Raw genomic sequence first — 21,406 nt, 5'->3', positions numbered from 1 at the left:
GGACCCTGCATTGGGCAGGCTGAGGCTCAATCCACTGAGCCAAACCGGCTAGGGCAGGATATGACATTTCTTAGCCCCTCTAGCAGTGAACCTTCATTTTTTCCTCCTGGAGTGAGGTGGAAAAACCCTAGATAACCTTCTTGGATTCTTATTACCCGAGTTACCAAGAATACTGCAAGTGGCATATAGGGAGCTTAGCCAATGGTCGGTCAGAAAAGGTGTTTCCTCTGCAGCTCCCACGCAGAGGCAGGACTGCTGGCACGCCGCAGATGCTAGGGTTGGTGGCTGGTCCCCCTGCATGTTGTGTCTTTGCTCTGGCCCCCCTTCGTGTTTTGTCTCCACTCCGGCCCCAGCAGCCCAGTGCCACGGCCACTGGGGCTGGGGGCCGGCCCCTCTTCATGTTGTGTCTTCACTCCAGGCCACCACCCTCCTCCTGAGCCGGTCATGACTGCAATGGTGTTCTGGCTAATTTGCATATTACCTCTCTCTCTCTCTCTCTCTCTCTCTCTCTCTCTATATATATATATATATATATATATATAGAGAGAGAGAGAGAGAGAGAGAGAGAGAGAGGTAATAGAAATATATATATATATATATATATATATATATATATATATATATATATTTCTAGTTTATCTGTTTTATGGGATTTTTTCCAATAACTCAATTTTTGCTTTAAAATATTGCTTTTACTTATTTTGGTTTTAATTCACTTTTCTTTTTCTTATTATTAGCAATCCATTACATTATGAACTTTAAACCTTTCTACTTTCCCAAGATAGTTAAGGATATAATTTCTCCACTAAGTGTTGCTTTATCTATATCCTGTTTACCTTAGATGGGGGGGTTATAAAGGGGTAGGGCATATAAAGGACTCATTTCCTGCAAATAACTTGAGGAGGCCAGGCAAAAGTGAGGTGAAGGCCTGGGATGGGGCAGAAGCTGAGTGGAGTAGGGTAAAGCGAGGGGAAATGGGTGGCATCTTTAATGCTCTCAACAATAAAAATGTTGTGTGCTTTTTTTTAAGTGAAGGAGATACCTTGTCCTTTCACAGCGTTCCTAACAGAGCATAAATTAAAATCTGACCTTTATTATCTCTGTTCTATACTTCACTTTGTAGCAGGCACTTTTTGGTAAGTATTATGTAGTCTCACCCTGCCAATGTGTAGCAATCCTCTACTAAGAACTCACAGAGAATAGGTAAATACTTTTTTCTTTTGAACCTCTCCCTCCCTTTCATAGTTCCTTCTATTCTAGTCTCTGTCCCTTAGATTACAGATGTGTCTCCATCCCCAGCTCTGATCTGTGCCTCCTTTATTTAGTGAGACTGTTCTTTTGAGCTTGTAATTTTGAATCTAAAGATCTAAAATTTCTGCAGTTGGAGAGCCAGGGTAGTAATGGGGTTATTTTCATGAGTTTTCCTTCTTATGAATCACAATTTTATTGTTACTGTTGATTCAAAGCAGTTATATCAAATATTTTGTTCAGTTTTATGATTTTTTAGTTTGTGGTACTAGTCCAATATTATCTAGCCCATCATAGTGGGCCAATACCTGTTACTCTTTCGTAGCTGGAAGCAGATGTCTCTAAAAGACTTTAATTGCTTGATTTAAGGAAAATGAGGACATCTGTAATAGTTTAAACAATAAAAATAAAGTTAAAATTTTAAAAAGATCTAAAAGAAACTTAAGGCAGTGAGGTTAATTATGACTTATTATTACACATATTACAAAATTAGCAAGTAGATAATTATTACAATTCTATTGCAATTTATTTTTCCAATATCTAAATTTTTACACTTTCCCAACTGAACAAATACAATAATAGTACTGTAATGAACTAAACCCTCTGTTTCATTTTTTCCTCAGTGATATTATATAAATTGTATTATATAATATCACTGAGGAAAAAAATATACTCAAGGAGAAAGAAAACTTTCATACATTTAAGAAATGCACTAGTATGAAATGTTATAGGTTACATGAGTGGTGACTTTAATTTATACGTGGTAATTTGATTCACCTACAAAGACACTAAAATCTTTAATAGAACTTTCTCTGCCATTATTATTTATGATTCATAAAGTGATGTCAATGGAAATCATGTCTCAGAAAGGTTAACATGCAGATAAATTTATGCCTTGAAGAACTTATACTTTTAAATCTTTTCAACAAGCTTCCCACCACCCAACACCAGGGCACTCATTAGGACAGAAAGCTTGTGAACACTGTCCTATTTGGCCTTAACAGTATAAGGAAGTCTAACTAAATGATATCTTTAATATAAATAAAAGTGTATTTTTAAATATGAAAACAAAATTTATAATACTCTGATGGATCTACATTATCTTCTTAGGCTCAAAGTAGGATATAAATATTAACTGAATGGTTTATGGTACAGCAACAGAGGAATCTTTTTACGTTAAATCTTCTTTTCTTTCTTTTAACGATGACAACTAGAGCAGGAAGTAGAGAAAGAACAACTCCTCTGGTACATGCACATTGGACTGCAGTAAATGAATTTGATTTTTGCCTGCACTTATATAGCTTAATAAGGATCCTTTTGCCCTTTTACTTACTGCTGTTTTGAATTAATGCTGTCTTTGAGTAAATATAATGAATCAGAATAATTCAAAATTTCACAGAAACTAAAATTTTCTTGCCAAATATTGGAATCAATATGACAACTCTAAAGTTCAGAGTAAGTTGGAAAACACACTCTTAAAAAATACATTAAGAATGTGCAAAATCCTTTTTTCAATTTAATTCTTTTCAGTGAGTTGTATGAAAAATCCTACTTAATGCTTTATCACTTAAAATAATATGGCTTCTATTCTTTAAAATGTGTAAGTGGAGAGTCTAGTTTTCCCTGTAGCTACATGAAAAGTTCTCTTTCAAGAAAATATTAAACCATTTTTAGGAGTTACAAAGAGAGAACAAAATTATCTCACTCTACGGAGAGTTTCTTAGCCCATTGCCTTGAGGGTATGAAAAACCCTCTATCGCAGGCAACACAGGAAGGAGGCACAGAAGACAAGGTTTAGGAATCAGTGAAAAAAGCAGGCGTGTGGGCCATCTACTCTTGTTTCTACAAAGAGTGATCCACCTTTTTTTTAGGCATTCCAGGCTCCTATCTTCTTTATTCCCTGCTTAACATCATGGGACTAAGAACAGGGACCCTAGCACAACTAACTAGAGTTGGAGATACTAGTTTGATGATCAGAGATGTTAAATCTTGTGTTTCTTATTACATTTTGTAAAGTGAGATTTTTTAAAGAATACGTTTAATAAAATTACATTCTGTTCACGCTATCTTGACTTCACCTTTCTTCTGGAGTGCTTCCTCCCATTCGACTGGCATGGTAAATTGGAAATAAAGTATTCTTTAACTCAGGAGGGCTCTCTTAAGTAATGGGGGGGAATTTAGGCCAGCTGTGTGCTGGTATTTGGACAAAAAATTATCTTGGTGCTGTATTCCTGAAGTTCGTTATGCTGCCCTCCATTCTTTTTCTGTCCATATAGTTGTAAAACTTCAAGGGCCAATATTAAGATCTAGGACAGTGATGGTGAACCTATGACACACGTGTCAGAGGTGACACGCGAACTCATTTTTTTGGTTGATTTTTCTTTGTTAAATGGCATTTAAATATATAAAATAAATATCAAAAATATAAATCTTTATTTTACTATGGTTGAAAATATCAAAAAATTTCTATATGTGACACGACACCAGAGTTAAGTTAGGGTTTTTCAAAATGCTGACACGCCGAGCTCAAAAGGTTCGCCATCACTGATCTAGGACTAACTAAATGCTTAGAACATCAAGGTCAGAATTAGAATTGACTACACTTGAGTTTTCATTTCAAGGTTTAGGGATAAAGCATTCTAATAATGAACAGTATGCTTTTGTTTGGAAGATCCCCTATGCTGTTGTATTCCTATATCTGTGGTGGATGGAGGTAAATGGAGAATTTAGAGACTATAGGAACCTGACATTGCTAAAATTCTTTACTGTAGAAAAGCTAACAAGAGAAGTCAGTGCACATTATTAACTTTATGTTAATATCATGTTTTTTACATATGAGAATGTTTTTCTAAATTAGCTGTGAGAACTATGAAGTTAAATCTCCAGGATGGTAATGATATAAATTCTGAAACATAACACTTGCCAAAGTTTTAAAAAGCCCCATAATAAAACCTTATAATAAAAAAAAATGCTAAAATCTGTTTTATTTATTTTAATATATTGAGGCACATTCAAATAAAATATAAATGGCTACTATATGTTGCACAATGTAATATTAAATGTAGGTAAATTATAAAATATTTCATGCAATGTGATATTTTTAAAAATATAATTAAAATTTATGTGTGCTATGTATAACTATTAACGTCTTCAAAAGCCTTGCATACAGTGATATGTAAAATATTTAATGTATAGTATTTTGTTGATTTTTGAGCTCTACATTTTCTTACATTTTGCCATTCCTAATGTCAAGGTAAGTTTAATAATAGATAGTGTATCATAGTTTAATAGACAGAATTTTTCTTTTTTTAAGTCAATGGATCTCATAAAATATTATTCTCAATCAGAATTTTCCCATTTCCACCTGATAGCAAAACAATATCTAGTCACTTTTTCTAACTCAAGAACAATTCTCCTGTATTTCCTGTTTTAGGTATTCCTGTCCGTGCTTCTCATCCTGGAAGTGCTTGTGCTCCCCAGAGTTGTTTGTCAATGTCTGGAGGCATTTTGTTGGTCAATATGGTGTCCCAAATTATCTGTTCTCAAATGCCAATAATGCCAAGCTGGAGAAACCCTGGCAAGAAACTTCTCAGCAAACCTGTCCCAGGTAATCATTCAGACCTTGAGGTGTAGGTCGCATATGTGAGATTGTTGTTTGTACCACTCCAGACCAGAACGAACAAATGAAACAACAACACAACCTTCTCAACTCATTGGAAGTGGTAAGGTAAAACATACCAACTGCGACACAATTTTTACTGAAATGGGGGATTTTTAACTTTGTTTCTTTGGATCACCTGGGTGGGTATGACAATGCTGATGCCTTAGTCCCCCCTCCAGGCATTCTGAGGTAGTTCGCCTGGAGAATGTAGTCATTCTGGGCCTTAGGATATTTTAAAGCTCCCCAAGTGACAATGTGGTCAAGATTAAGAAGCACTTCCATATTGATACTGAATTTTTGGACTGGAACCTGGATTCTTTGTCCGCCGGAATAGAAGAATGAGTCCACGGACAGAAAGTGGTATAGCAAAGGTGAAAATTTATTGAAGAACAAGTACAGACTCCCACGTAGGGAGGGGGAAAAGGGTCTAACTGAGTCCCTTTTCTCTACAGCTTATAAAGGCTGCAGTTTCTGTCCTGATATCCCCTCTGATTGGTCAATATTCCCCTTCAAATTGGTCACTATAGCAACCCCTGAGCTCAAAGGTCAAACCTCACTTGGGACATGTGAGGCTCTTCTCCCTCATTGTTCTAATTCTTTCTGGGCTGTCTTCCTTCTCTTCATTTTGTAAATATAGACCTTTCTTGGCTACTTCAGTTCCCTTGTTTTATGGAAATATGCCTATTGCTGCTTCCTTGTTTTATGAAGATGTAACTGTACCTGGCTTCCTTGTGTTATGGAAATGTACCTCCTCCCAGTCTGCAGCCCCATACTTTTCCATGGACCCCAATTCTACAAAACCCCTAAGCCTGCCTATCTTACCCCAAAATTCCTGCTACACTATGGTCTATTTTTGATAACCATCTGGAAAACATGTTTCAGCAGAGTCAACTGACTTTTGAATTTCTTTATTATGAAGATGATGACTTTTGAACCTGTAAGCTTAATCAAATGGCTTTTATCCACTAATTTTTTGAAAACTTCATAGTGGAAGAAATAGTGATCCCAATTCTTATAGTCTGGGTGAAACGCTTAAAAAAGAAAATATTGGGGATTTGATGCTATATATGTTGCTGCTCACAAATGTCACACAGTTAGTGGAGGATAAAAAAAAAACATATCTTATTTTTTTTAAAAATGCCCAATTCCTAAGAGGTTACTATGATTTTGGGTAGTGCAATTATTTTTCATTATGGTTTTTGTAATGGAAAGTTATAAAAATAATATAATAGTTTTAGTGATTCTTGTAATTAAAGAATTTTTTCTTATAGTTTTTGTATATTTCAATTTTTATTTTGTTTTCGTATAGTCATTTTCCATGTAATAACAGCTTTTGAATAAAAATAATGATATATATAGTCATTCAAAAGCTGCTATGTTTACACAGAAAATGATTCAGTGTTTTATGCATCTATATCAGAGTGAATGACAGTGTTATTAGTTGAAAGGTAGAAATGTGATAAATTATTTGAGGAATTAATTGATTAATTTGAAGTAAGTTATATTGTCTTACTTGCTAGTAAGATATTTTAGTGGATGGCACCATTAGACAGTTAGAAATTTGCTTGTAATGTTTATATGATTAATGTAAATTTGGTAATCTTGTGAAGCCAAATGGTGTTAAAGATTTAACAATAAGAGATAATATATTCTTCAGTGGAAAACATAAAATGAGAGAAGAGAAATGGTAAGAAACATGATTTGGAGTATTCTGCATTTGTGTAGTGGGAGGTGGAGGAGGAAGTAAACATACTTAAGGAACAATCAGAATTTATGGAGCATGGTTGTCACTTGCTACAGAGGTAATTGGCAAATTCTACAAGGAAATTTAAAATGATGACAAAATAAGTTAGGGGATTGACTTTGGTATATAGAAAGTTGTTGGTGACATTTTTTTTAATCCTCACCTGAGGGCATGAATTTTATAGATTTTAGAGAAAGAGGAAGGGAGATGGAGAGAGAGAGGAAAAGACATAGATGTGAGAGTGAAACATTGATTACCTTCCTCACATGTCTGGGCTAGGGCTGGATCCCACAACCTAGGTATGTGTTCCCACTGAAATCAAGCCCACAACCTTTACTGTGTACAAGATGACGCTCCAAACACTTGAGCCACACCAGCCAGGGCAGTTGTTGGTGACTTTTGAGACAATAGTTCTATAAATGGGTGAGTAAATTGAAAAAGCAAGAGAAAATGAGTGACTAAATTGAGTTCCTATGTACATGTGTGTTCTATAATACGAAAGGGAAAAGGCAAAGCAGTTTGAGATGATTTGTATGCAAATAGAATATACATTTCCTTTTACACTTGTTTTAGTCCCAATTTTAATATATATATATATATATATATATATATATATATATATATATATATATATATTATAGTGTACACAGGGCATATTTGTGAGAAAAAGGCAAGGGGCCAGTAAAAGCTATAAAAATGAAGATTAAAAAATTAGGCAAATATGTGATATGTATATCCCAAATACATATTTAATATCAAGAGTTACTAGTGCAGGTTTGTGAGAAGCATTGGGGATTCCTCAGCTTTGTTTAGAAATTGGCTGGCCACTGTGGAGGTCATGCATGGCTCCATTCCCATCCCCATAGGGGGCATTCAGGAAGCAAGAAGCACCTGATCTATGATTCTCTTTCATCACAGATGTTTCTATCTCTCTCCCTCTCCTTTCTTCTCTGAAATCAATAAAAAAATATTTTAAAAAATTTTTAAGTAAATTTACTTCCTTGGAAGATAAAAATATGGTGAAGATGCAATTTTAAATGTTATTTTAGAGGCAATATAATCTAAAAGTGAATATCTTTTATGGAATTCATTTTAAGTTTATCTGCATTAAATGCCTACCACAACCCAGACGAAGTATGAATACTGGGGATACAATGTAATGCTTATTTGTCCACAAATGCCATGTAGTTCAGCAGAGGATGCCAAGAAGTTCTATTTTTTTAAGATAAAGTTTCAATGTGTGGACTGATACTATGATTTTGCATTTAAGATGGACTTAAATTTACTTTTATGTATTCAAATCTGTTCTTCACAATTGTTATTTGTTCTTGTATATGAATGAAAAGGTTTAACAAATTTTTGGAGGAAAAACTAAATGTTTATGCTCATGGCATTTTTAACTTGCCAAAAATCTAATATTTCAAAACTAGAAAGTAAATGATGAATCTTAATATATTTTCTCTCTTGGCAAATAATGAGAAATACAGCTCTGAAATGTTTTCCTGCTGTGTGAAGCAAAGGCTTTCCTCCCAGGTGGGATCATGGCTGAGGTTTTCAGAAATGCATAATTAACTCCAAACACTTTAAAGGGGAAGCCAAAGTACATTTTGATAGACTTGTTCATGGTATTTTTCCCTTATGAGCCCCATTCTCCTACCATCTGAATACTACTTATTATTTCCTCTGTTGCCTATGGGAAATAACACTCAGCTGTTGATCAAACTGAAACTAATTAAACATTTCTGTGTGAAATGTTATGTCTATAGAATCAAAGAAAAATTAGACAAGACAGATGATATTGCAAAGTACGAAGTCTCCAAAATATGTCAAAATACACAAAAAATGTCTAAAATATCAAATACATTTACTTCCTAAATTTAATATTTAATTGATTTAATTTGCTATTTTTTTTAATCTTGCCGCAACCATGATTTAAGATTACACATAATCTATCAATGGGGATGAAAACAGTAGAGAACAATGAAAACCAGACTCTTCATAATTTAAAAAAGAAGCAAGCAGTGGTACTTAGAAAGGTTTTGAAGTCAGAGTAACTGGAAGGTAAACATTGTCTTTCCACATTACTATTGGTTGTAGGTGTTGGGCAATTTTTATAAGTTTTTTCACAAAAGAAAATATGAGATGGTAGTGAACATCAAGGACATTTTTTTTTGTATTGTTTATATAATCAACAGTGTAAGTAAATATTGGTTGTTAATCCTATATAATAAAGCCTAATATGCTAAGTGTCTGGTTGACCAGTTGGCCGTTCAACCAAAGCATAATATGCTAATGATATGCTAAGGCTGCTCAACCACTCACTATGACGTTCACTGACCACCTGTGCAGAAAGTTGACCAACCAGTCACTATGGCATGAACTGACCACCAGGGGCAGGTGCTCTGACTGGTAGGTTAGCTTGCTGCCAATCGGAACTGAGCGAGATGAGCCAGATATGTCCTGGACCCCTTCCTCAGTCCCTTCCTGGCTGGCCAATTTCCCGTGTCCCTCCTTTGTCCCAATTGTGCACCGGTGGAGTCCCTTGGCCTGGCTGCACCCTCTCGCAATCTGGAACCCCTCGGGGGATGTCGGAGAGCTGGTTTTGGCCCTATCCTTTCTGCATTGAATTGCCCTGACATTTTTGTCAAAAATCAATTGACCATATATGTGTGAGTCTATTTCTGAAGTGTCTATTCAATTACATTGAATGATTTGTGTACCCTTTCAACAATAATACACTATATTGATTTCGGCAGATTGAGATTAAATCTCTCAATTTTCCCTTATTTTTAAAATGTTAGGTCACAACCTCCTCAGGAGCTTTGCAGTATAATCCAAAACTGGCCCCTACGTGCTGAGGGCAGGGTGAGATCAAATAAAAAGGCAGATCATTTCAGATTTGTAGGTGGCAATTTAATAAGCAAGGAGATTTACTTAGAAGACTTGTCTTGGCAACCACAAGATGAATAGTTGTCTGCACCCACATGCCAAATCTCACAGGCATGTAGAGGCCTTATATAGAGGTCATGTACACATGGGGACTTAACTGGGTTCAACTATCACACAGGGACTTAGTCTCATACCCAATCTAGATGGTCTCATCACTGTAATTTCTATCTTGAGGCTGTGTCTGTGGGCAACTTCTAGCCTATTGGAGCAAACAATTGCTTGAATTCAATTAACAGGTCAAACTGTTACGTCTTCTGATGACCTTTCCAACACAAAATTATTTACATTTTCCTTGTTCATTTGTTTTTCCACGCAAATTTTGTAATTAAATGTCAATGCCCACAAATCCTGCTGGCAACTTGACTGTTTGTAGAGCAGGGAGCATCACAGAGTGTCGTGGAGCCTCATGGGGTGGCATGGGGCATCACGGAGCATCAGACATGGCCCTGACCGCAGGCTAGGCTTAGGGACCCTACTTGAGCATGATTTCGTGTGCTGGGCCTCTAATATATATATTTATATTAGGGGCCCGGTGCACGAAATTCGTGCACTGGGTGTGTGTGTGGGGGGTGTCCCTCAGCCCAGCCTGCCCCCTCTCACATACTGGGAGCCCTCAGGCGTTGACCCCCATCACCCTCCGATCGCCTGATCGGCCCCTTGACCAGGCCTGAGGCCTCCGGCAGAGGTGTCAGGCCTGGGCAGGGGACCCCCAGCTCCCCGAGGTTGCAGGCTCCGCCCCTGCCCAGGCCTAACGCCTCTGGCCTAGGCATCCGGCCCAGGCAGCGGGGACCTGCAGTGGCAACGGGGGGCGCCGCGATCGTGGGCTTCGCTTTAGGCCCAGGCAAGGGACCCCTAGCTCCTGGGACTGCCAGCCTCGACTGTGCCCAGCTCCCATCGCTGGCTCCACCCCTACTTCCTGCTATCACTGGCCAGGGCGGCAAAGGCGCCTAATTCTCCGATCATGGCTGGGGGGCATGGCCCTGCCCCCCAGCTCTTAGCTCCCCCCTGGGTTTCAGATCACTGTCAGTGGCAGGGGGCTTCTTCCTGCTTTCCCTTTCGCCTCCCTACATTGTGCCTACATATGCAAATTAGCCTCCATCTTGTTGGCAGTTAACTGCCAATCTTATTTGGCAGTTAACTGCCAATCTTAGTTGGCAGTTAACTGCCAATCTTAGTTGGCAGTTAATTTGCATATAGCCCTGATTAGCCAATGAAAACGGTATCGCCGTACGCCAATTACCATTTTTCTCTTTTATTAGTGTAGATATATATATATATATATATTTATATAGCCAGCAACAAGAATGCCGTAATGACCAGAATGACCAGTTGCTATGATGCCCACTGCGGCCAGCAAACCGGCCTCATGGGGAAGGTGGGGCCTCTGGCCAACCTCCTGCAGCCCCTCCCCCACGCTTGCCCTGCCCCTGATCAGCCTCTCCCACTGCATCGAGGGCAAAGCAGCTGGCCAACCCTCCCCACAGTCCCTCCCCCTGGCTGGCCCCACCCCTCATTGCCCCCACCCTAATAGGGGGTGGGGCCAGATGTCAAACCTCCTGCATCCCCTCATCTCACCCCGACCCACCCCAATTTGTTCCCCCAACCCAAATCAGGGGCAAGGCCACTGGCCAACCACCTGCAGCCCCTCCCCCAGCTGGCCTCTCCCCCAGTGGACTCCAACCACCCCAATCAGCCTGTGGTCCTTCCCCCCAGTCAGCTCCACCTCCAATCGCCCTCTCCCACTCCAATCAGGAACAGGACCAGCCGGCCAACCACTCATAGCCCCTACCCCAGGCTGCTGACAACCACCCCTCCCTCAGCCCACCACCCACAATCCCTCCCCAGGACCGGCCCCACCACTGAGTAGCCACCACCACCCAAATAGGCCCACAGCCTCTCCCCCCAGCCAGGTCTGCCCACAATGGGCCACACCACACCAATCAGGGGTGGGGCTGGCTGCCAACCTCCCACAGTCTCCTCCCCTAAACAGGCCCTGCCTCGGTCCGCACCAATTGGGACTGGGCCAGCCAGACCCCACCTGTACACGAATTCGTGTACTGGGCCTCTAGTCTACTAATAAACCATAGTTCATCTTTTCTAGTACAGGTTGGAGAAGGATCTTATTTTGCATCCTGTATTACCACCCAAAATATAACTTCATTAAACATCAGCACTATTATGGTAGTTAGGAGACAAGCAGAAATCCTACCTGTTAATCTCACCAGGAAATGGCAAGGCTCATCAACTATCAAAGTCTTAGAAAGAGCATTGAGCCAATTACGGCCCAAAAGATTTTTGGGAATGCTCATTGTAGCCATCATTTCAGCTGTTGTTATTCTTACTACTGCCAGCTTTGCTGTGGCAGCCCTTCTGAGTCTGTGCAGATGGCCACATTTATAGACAATATGGCCTATAACATAACTAGGGAATTCACTATATAACAGCACATAGATCAAAATATATTAGCTACACTACAGGCAATAGAGGCAGCCATTGAATATCTGGGGGAAATACAGGACACCATAGCATACAGGCAAGTGCTTAATTGCAATTAGAAGCATAAGCACCTATGTATCATCCCTTTAAAATGGAACAGTAGTCACCATTAGTAGATTGATGTTAAAAAGCATCTATGGGGAATCTTTCATGATAAATTTACTGAAGAAGTAAACATGTTGCAAAGGCAAATTAGAGAGTCCTACTTGCTATCAACATGAAAAATAGACTACTGCTCGGAATATGGTAAAGGAGCATTTGGAGGGGATAAACACCACCACATGGTTTCCTAAAATCAATTGGTACCTGATTGGATTAACCATTGCTGTCATTGTAATTCTCTTTGTTTTTCTTATAGTCTGCAAAATCAGAACTCAAGCAGTGAACGTGCTTCAGACTCGAACATTTCAAAGCAGAAAACTCGTCATCTCCCTCTGTCTTCTGCAGCCAGCAAAACCAAAAGGGGAAAGATGTGGGGAAGCACAGGACTTGGGTAGAAAGTCTGTAAGGAGGATTCTCTGAATGGTCAGGGACCTCTGGGGTGAACTTGCCGAAGGCGGCAGCTCCTGCCTTGCCTTTTCCAAACAAGTCCAAGCCCCCCAGGTTGTTTTGCTGGAATCTCTGTTTAGGCTTTAAGACCCGACCTTGCAGAAGCATGTGCTTTCTCAAGGATACTTACGTTGCTGATTGTATCTAGAGGTTAATTTTAATTCAAGCTGTTGTTACAATAAAAGCCTAAGGAGGCAGGCAATCAGGCTGTTTTGGTGCCTCCTGCCAAGCAGCCCCTTAGCCCTCTCTTTCACAGGAATGTGTGTCAGAGTAATCCAGTCATCCATCATTCAGGGTCTGCAGGTCATTCCCTGCATTTCACAAACCATTTTAGAAGAGATTTGGGTAGTGGTGAGGAGTGGTTACCAACACCACAAATCTGACAGATGTACATTCAAAAACAATATCATTATTGACAGATAATAATTATTTTCATAAACATCATATGCTATTGAAGTGATTATAGTTAACAATACTTGTATAAATAGGAGATTGATACATTAAAAAGTAGCAATGAGGAGGTAACCCTAGAGGGACTGCATTTACACAGCTCTGCCAACTATAAGCATTTTTTATTCTTTCTTCTTTTTTTCTTATTTCCTTCTTTCTTTCCTTTCCTCCTTACTTCCTTCTACCTTTTTTCTTTATTTCTTTCTTTTTTCCTTTAGTCCCTTTTTCATGTTACATTACTCCCCTTCATTCTACTATCTAATATATTTCTGAAATTATATTATATTTCTGTATTTATATTATAAATACTCCCTTAAATGTTAGATATACAAACATGTTATAATGTTTTCAATAACAAGTAGCTTGCAAGCTAATAAATTAAAACTTATAATTAATATGATAAATTTCACAACAGAGATATGAATAATATGTTTGGAAACACAGAACATACAAGAGCAATTATCTTGAAGTTGGATGTAGATTGACAGAGATAATTATATATTGAGGAATTTCCAGGGTTTGCTACATGGAGATTTTGGAATATGAAATATAGGAAGTTATATATTTAGGAGCTAAATTAAGGAATGTAATATGAATACGAATTATATGGTTATAAAAGTGGTAAGCTAGATATTCTTGATGCTTCTCACTAAAATATCCCTGCAAATATATCAAAATGGAGACCAAACCTGAACTTGTAGTTTAGCTAGAAAAGCTTTTTTCAATAGCCAAGAAAAAATGTAGAAGTGTCAATGACTATGAATTCTAAAAAGGTACACAAATTTTATTTTTTTTCACAAGTTATATTCTTATCAAATTAGGTCACCGTGTTGCATAAGTTAACTTTGATGCTGCTCTTCAATTTGATTAAGAAACTATTTTGTTTTTAATTATACAAATGGCATCATACTAATCCCTTCTAATAATTACCAGATTTCTCATTTCTATATCTCTAAAATTTATGACTATATTTTATTCAAGTATTTTAATTAAATGTTGTAACTTCAATTTTGCCTAAGAATTGGAGTGAATTTTCAAACAATAATCTTAATACGTTCATTGTCTAAAGCAATATGTCTGTCTATCATGTCTAGTTACATTTCTTCAAATGTAGATAATATAAATCAGATATAGTTTTCAATTCTTAAAATTTGATAGAATGAGTGCTAGATATTTAAGAATAAAAGACAGATAATAGATGGGGTTGGTATATTTAGCATCAATTTCAATATTAATATAATATTCCTTAAAGCATTTCATATAGCTAGAGCTTATTTTGCAGACATCTTTTATACAAATACATCTAACCATAATGGCCTCAATATGATTTATGCATTTTTTCAAAAAAGTTAAGTGATTATTTGAATTGCCTCAGCTTGTAAATGATGGAGAAGACTTAGAAATAGTGATTCAGAGTCTAAACTATAAGGTGATGAGTAGCAAAGAGACAAGCAAAAGATAAATAAGCAAAGAGAGTTTGAGACAAATGGGGTCTAATATGGGGTGATTTGTACATAGTAGATAAAAAAAAACTATGTCATTATAGAAGTCTTATTGAAATCAGACCTGCTTCTAATTTGTCTTTAGGAATATATTTATGCTAGGCTAACCATATAATATTATTTTAAATAAGACAAATGAGCAAAGTAAAACAAAAAATAATTTGCAGGAAGGACAAATATAAAATTTAATCTGTTAATAATTATGAGGATCTAACCTTTAGTGTTCCTTAAATATCAAATAAGTTGTGGTGTGTAGACTCATATATGAAAGGCCATGACTCTTTGTTTATTTTATTCACAGTTTAAATTTTCAATTTTATTTTGTACACAATGAACACAGATGGTTCCAAATTTGGTTGACTGCTTCTAAGCTATTTTCATGTTCATATCTATACTAATAAAACGGTAATATGCTAATTAGACAGGATAGACCGGACATCCTGCCGGACAAAGCCATGGTGGCAGGGGCCAAAGCAGAGGTGGTTAAGGGCAATCAGGCTGGCAGGCAGAGGTAGTTAGGGGTGATCAGGCTGGCAGAGGAGCACTTGAGGGCATCAGACAGGCAGGCAGAGAGGTTAGTGGTGATCAGGAAGACAGGTGAGTGGTTAGGAGCCAGTGGTCCCGGATTGCAAGAGGGATGTCCAACTGCCTGTTTAGACAGGGATCAGGCCTAAACCAGCAGTCGGACATCCCCCGAGGGGACCCAGATTACAGAGGGTGCAGTCTAGACTGAGGGGACCCCCCCATGCACAAATTTTGTACACTGGGCCTCTAGTAATTTTGTTAAAAATTGTATCCCATTAGAGTGATGAATATGTCAATTTTGCAGATATGTGTCTGTGTTTGTCATATATATATATGTGTGTATATATATATATATATATATATATATATATATATATGACTGTCTCTGTATGTGAGGTTAATTATCTTTGGTATATTCATTTAGATAGAAAGATTGTCACTCATAATAATAATCTAGTAGTATTTGACAATCTGTTGAGAAATCATATGTTTTGCTTTATTAATCTTTAACTGTTTGATATTAAAAATGCTAGCTATCAATGAAGATTTATTATTATTTCTTATATTTTTAAGAAATATATTTCTTATATTAGAGTCATTATATAAGTAGAACCCATCATAGACACTTTTATGCTCTGAAAGGAAGAGTAAATTCCTCACAGGAAGTATAAACTGGAATTGAAAGAGCATCCTGTGGACTCAGTTTCAACACTTAATCACTTTGACATTCTAAAGAAGTTATATAAATTCTTAGTACTGCAGTTGTCTCATTGGGGAGGGGAGGAGCAGTAAATTTGTACACTGGGCAGTTTTTATAATATACTCTACATGTTTTGGAGTTGAGTCTTATTCCTTCCAACCCAAAATCATTTGATTGTATCACAATTGCATGATAACTCTCAGGATTTCTTAAAGTATTTGATGGTTTTGGTTTAAAATATGAAGTTTTTAAATGACAGTAAGATTAAACTGCATTACTCTATGTATACTCTCAATTAGAATTATTTAGAAAAATTATACAAAATATGAGAAAACCTGTTCTTATGTAGGTTACTTGCACTAGTTAGAATTATTTTCATTCAATGAAAGTACATCAGTGTATCCTATATAATAAAGAGGTAATATGCAAATTTATCATCACACCCTCACACAAGATGGCTGCCCCCATGTGGTCACAAGATGGCCATCACAAGATGAACAGCAGGGGAGGGCAGTTGGGGCCGACTGGGTGTGCAGGGGAGGGAGGACAGTTGGGGGGGACCAGGACTGCTGGGTAGGGCAGTTTGGGGTGACCAGGCCAGCAGGGGAGCAGTTAGGTGTCGATCAAGCTGGCTGGGGAATGGTTAGGGGGTGACCAGGCTGGCAGGCAGAGTGGTTGGGGCAATTAGGCAGGCAGGTGAGCAGTTGGGAGCCAGCAGTCCTGGATTGTAAGAGGGATGTCCACAGGGATCGGGCCTAAACTGGCAGTCAGACATCCCCTGAGGGGTCCCAGATTGGATAGGGTTTAGACTGGGCTGAGGGAACCCCCCCAGTGCACGAATTTCATGCACTGGGCCTCTAGTCTTTTTATATAAAGCCAGAGGCCCAGTGCATAGGGAGGGTCCCTCAGCCCAACCTGCACCCTCTCGCAATCCAGGAAACTGCCCTCTCGCAATCCGGGATGCTGCATACACCAGTGACCATACTTTTCATACAGGTGAAAAGCATCTTGCTGTTGTATAGGCAGCTACATTTTTTTTGTCCTGATTTAAAAAAGTAGTACATAACATGATCCTTCTGAGGCAGTAGTACTATTTTCCCCATCTTATGGGTGGAAAAACTGAGCAGAGAAAAGTTAAGTAATTGGCTTTGTCACACAGTTATAAGTGTCAGAATTAGGGCTGATTACAAAATGTGCAAGCCAGAGTATATGTGTATCATCGCTGCATCATCCTATTTTTTCAGTGTTAGAGTAGCCTTAGCAGGTTTTAATTTTTAAATCTAAGAGACTGTTCCCAATATATAGGTTAGGGTTCCTAGGCCTGGCTGGCAATCAGGGCCAATCTGTGGGGCAACTGGCAGGGCGATCTTGGGGCCCCCACTGGCTACCTGCTTGCTGGCCCCGACCTGGGGCAGCTCTGCATTGAATGTCTGCCCCCTGGTGGTCAGTGTGCATCATAGTAACTGGTCATTCCGCTGTTTGGTCAATTTGCATATTAGGGTTTTATTATATAGGACTAGAGGCCTGGTACACGAAATTCGTGCACGGGGGGAGGGGTCAGGTCCCACAGGTTGGGCTGCACCCTCTCGAAATCTGGGACCCCCTTGGACATCCCTCTCGCAATCTGGGACCACTGGCTCCTAACCACTCACCTGCCTGCCTGATTGCCCCTAACCGCCTCTGCGTCAGCCCCCGCTACAGCGACTTTGTCCAGAAGGACAACCTGAATGACATCTGGAAAGTCGTTCAGCTGTCTGGTCTAATTAGCATATTACACTTTTATTATTATAGATGTTAAGCATGTCTGTCTTCTGAAATACTTAGGAAGTCACTTATTCTATATAAAGCAAATTATAAAATTGCATTTAGGCCTATAAGGATTCACCTTTGTACATAAAATATTACTATTACTTTTTTAACATTGTTACATATTTACATTGAAATTACTTTTTCACATTGGGGCAAGGAGAAAGCAATGGCATTGTTGTAAAAGTCCAACTTTTATTTCACTCATCTTTAAGAAAAAAAATGATGCCCATAATTGTTGTTAATGTAATACATGTACCAATATTGTATTTTTGCTATCTGTTTCTAGGCCATAATAAAGATAAATAGGCAGCTGAAACAGCTTTGAAGATACTATTCCAAATGTCTGGTTTATAAAAAATTCATCATACTGTCTAATACTTACCAATGAAAGTAATTCAAGGACAGTGCACTCTGTCCCAGCAGTTCATCATTTCGAAAAGCTTACAGCCAAAGGATAGTTTTAATTGTTTATGTGATAAATGGCTTGGTCATCTCCTTCACTCTGCATCTGGGAAGAACAGAGTAAATTATGAATAAATTTAGGTATACTGCAAAAAAATAACTGCAAGGGGAATTCAAGTGATTTATAGTATCTGTGATGATGCTTGGACATTAGATAAATAAATAAGCAATATTAATGTTCTTCTATTTCTGAAGTCAGAATCTAAATGTAGGTTTTCAAAATTCCAGTTGAAACAATAGTCTTTGAACTATGAAGGTTAGGAAGAATACCATCATGTGTTAACATTGATAGGAAAATAGCAGATGAAAATTGAACGACTTTTTATACTGTGTTTTTTAACTTTGTCACATTTATATGGAGCAGCAGGTACTGAATTCCTATAAGGAAGCAATAATGAAAAGTAATACAGACAGAAATAGCTTGCTTCCAGTTAGCTAGACTAATGGCAAGGGCAGCTTATATCAATTAAATCAGTAACTCTCCAAGATAAAGTTCACTAACACACTCAGAGGTTTTATTTTCCCCACATAAATGTCTGCTTTAATAAGTAGAGAAATTTCACTGTAGTTTCCTATTGATAATAAAATAAGGTGCAAAATGTTAAAGAAAAGCAACAACAGTGATATGTATGAATATATATATTCTCTAATTTTTGTAAAATAGTTTTTCCAGGAAGCTAAAATTTAGGATACACTAAACATTTTAGTAAATATATAATTACATTAATTGATACCATTATGGCATTTCTAATAATAGTTGAGTATTATTGCTTTAATTTTTCTTTTAAAAATTAATAATAAGAAAATGATACTAAATCTTTGCCATAAAATTATAATTAACACTTTTTTTAACATACAAAAATCTATATAAACTCATGTATACAACTTCATAAATTTGGAGATAAATATGTATCTATGAAACCAGCACTACTAGATATCCCCTAAATATATGTTTCCTCCTGCCTTATTTATTTTACTATTATAATTTTGTGATAACATTTAAGCTATGAACCCCCCTCCCCTCTTAGAAAAATTTAGGTATGTAATAACATACTATTACTATAGGTAATATACTTTACAATAAAGTTCTAGGACTCTTTCATCTTGCACAACCAAAATCTTGCATCCTTTGCCTAGTATTTCCCTGTTTTCTCTCCTCCTGGCCCCTGACAGCCACTATTCTACTCTCTGCTTTTAGGAGTTTTACTATTTTATATGTCTCATCTTGATAGTATCATGTAGTACTTGTCCTTCATGTCTGGGTCATGTCACTTAGTATAATGTCCTCCAGGTTCCTCCATATTGTTACAAATGCTTGGATTTCCTTCTTTTTTGTGACTGAATGATATTTCATTTTATGTGCACACCACATATTCTTTATTCATTCATCTGTTAATGGACATTAAGGTTACAGCTATATCTTAGGTATTGTTAACTTGAGGAGTATTGTAGCCCAGTCATTTAAAAAATGTATTTTCTTTTTTAATATTGCTTTAAATCACATCAATCATTTGAAACTTCCTATACAGAGCTAAAAAATTGAGTGTAGACAAAAATAGTAAGTCTACTTGGAAAGTGAGCTTGAGTAATAAAAATAAATATTTTTACTCAAAAATAAGTATTTTTACTATTTTCTTTAATTAAAAACAACACATCACTTTTATAACACAGGAAATAAAGTAAGAGGATTTCTGAAATTATGTTTTATTAACAAATCCCTCTAATTATCTACTGTATGCAACCTGTATGATTGTCTACTGTAAGCAAAGCAGAATAAATAAAGATGAACTCTTACTGTGGCTATCAAATAGCTTACAAAGCAGTGAGCAAAAGAGACAAGTACACAAATAGCTATTCTACAACATAAAGCAGAGGTTTCAAGATTAAGGATTGTTAGAAGTGATGATTTTCAATCAAATCATATGTGAGAAGGATGTACCAATTAGATAACAATTTCTATGAATTTGGAGCCGAGAATATGATACTCCAGCATTGTCATACTAGAGTGTGGAAAGATAACCCATGAAACCTTCAATGTACACAACTTAAAAAATCGGTACTCAAAATTTTAAATAGGAAAAAAATAATCAATTTATCTTTATAAAATAAAAGGGAAGTTATAGAGATGTTTAGTGACTTGAATAATATATTTGAAAGCCATCACCACAGAGAAGAGATGTACGCATTATAACAAAGTACATTTACAATCTTCTATCTCTTTATAGCTTTCTGTGTCGTGGCTCTCCATAAGTTTAGGGTATAATAAATGAATTTTGAATCTCAATGTCTAATCTAAGAAATTGTATACTCTTTTGTCATGGTAGCTTTAATATTTTTTTGAACTTATCTTCAGCAAAAATATTGCAAAGGCAGATTAATCCTAAAAACAAAAGTGTAGGACTAGACATCAGATCAGTATTTGCCAGGGACCAGGGATGGGGGGATGGGTTTGACAGCAAAAGAACTTAAGAAAGCTATTTGCTATGGTGGGAAAGTTTTATATCTGATTATGGTGGGCATTAAATGACTATGCATTTGTTACAATGAATAGAAGTATATTAAAAAAGGGAAAGCTTATTAAATGAGTAATATATCTCAGTAAGTATGACTTAAGTGGGTATAATCAAGGCTAGGGCTAAATTTGTTATGCACTTTAAATTTCTGAATATATTACATCATGAGAAATCAGTTCCAATTTTTGTGTAGTGTACCCTTAAGCCAGTGTATAGGAGAAGATAAGCAGATATTGATGATAATGTAGCACAGTATTGTCTACATGGCATGGGATTTAAGATCTTTATGTGTCGAGTGTTTCCTTCCACGACCCGCGTGGAGTAGGGTTCGGTACCTGAAAGAGGAGCCGCACAACAAATGAGAGAAAAGACAGGAGATAATTTTGCAATATCAGAGGTCCAGGCGGGCAAGTCCAACTCAAGGAGAGGGACTTCCACCCATGCTCAGGCTGCTCCAATCTTTTATTGATCTGGAGTAGCCCTTAGGGTAAGGAAGTTTCAATGACACACAGATCAGCAAACAATTTCCAGGAATAGACAAAAGTATCTGATTAACTCATCAATAGATTTCCGAGTGTAGGCAGAGTAACTGATTAGCTCATCAATAGATTTCCGGGAGTATCTGATTAACAATAATCAACAAGGATCTACATAAGTATCTAAGGAATTAAGGGAACTAAGGTGGGGATGCCTCAACTATTATTACCTAAATTAACTGAGTGGTTCCTAGATTAACTGGGTGGTGCACAGCCCTGACCTTTGCTAGGACTTTCAAGCCCTGACCTTTACTAGGACTTT

General features: G+C 37.4%; 1 pseudogene across 1 annotated transcript in view; it reads left to right on the top strand.

Annotated features, from left to right (window-relative positions):
- The first annotated feature begins 4,116 nt into the window (after window positions 1-4,116).
- The window catches only part of LOC308513744, a 33,160-nt pseudogene continuing 15,870 nt past the window's right edge, over window positions 4,117-21,406 (top strand). Inside the window, exons 1-3 of the transcript in view lie at window positions 4,117-4,138; window positions 4,682-4,855; window positions 12,457-12,591. The product of the transcript in view is annotated as an uncharacterized misc_RNA (transcript). The remainder of the gene's footprint in view (window positions 4,139-4,681; window positions 4,856-12,456; window positions 12,592-21,406) is intronic.

Source organism: Myotis nattereri (assembly GCF_964212035.1).
Source record: "Myotis nattereri genome assembly, chromosome: 2".
Taxonomy (NCBI): domain Eukaryota; kingdom Metazoa; phylum Chordata; class Mammalia; order Chiroptera; family Vespertilionidae; genus Myotis; species Myotis nattereri.
Note: the sequence above shows the minus strand (reverse complement) of the source record. Positions and strands in the feature narration are given on the sequence as shown.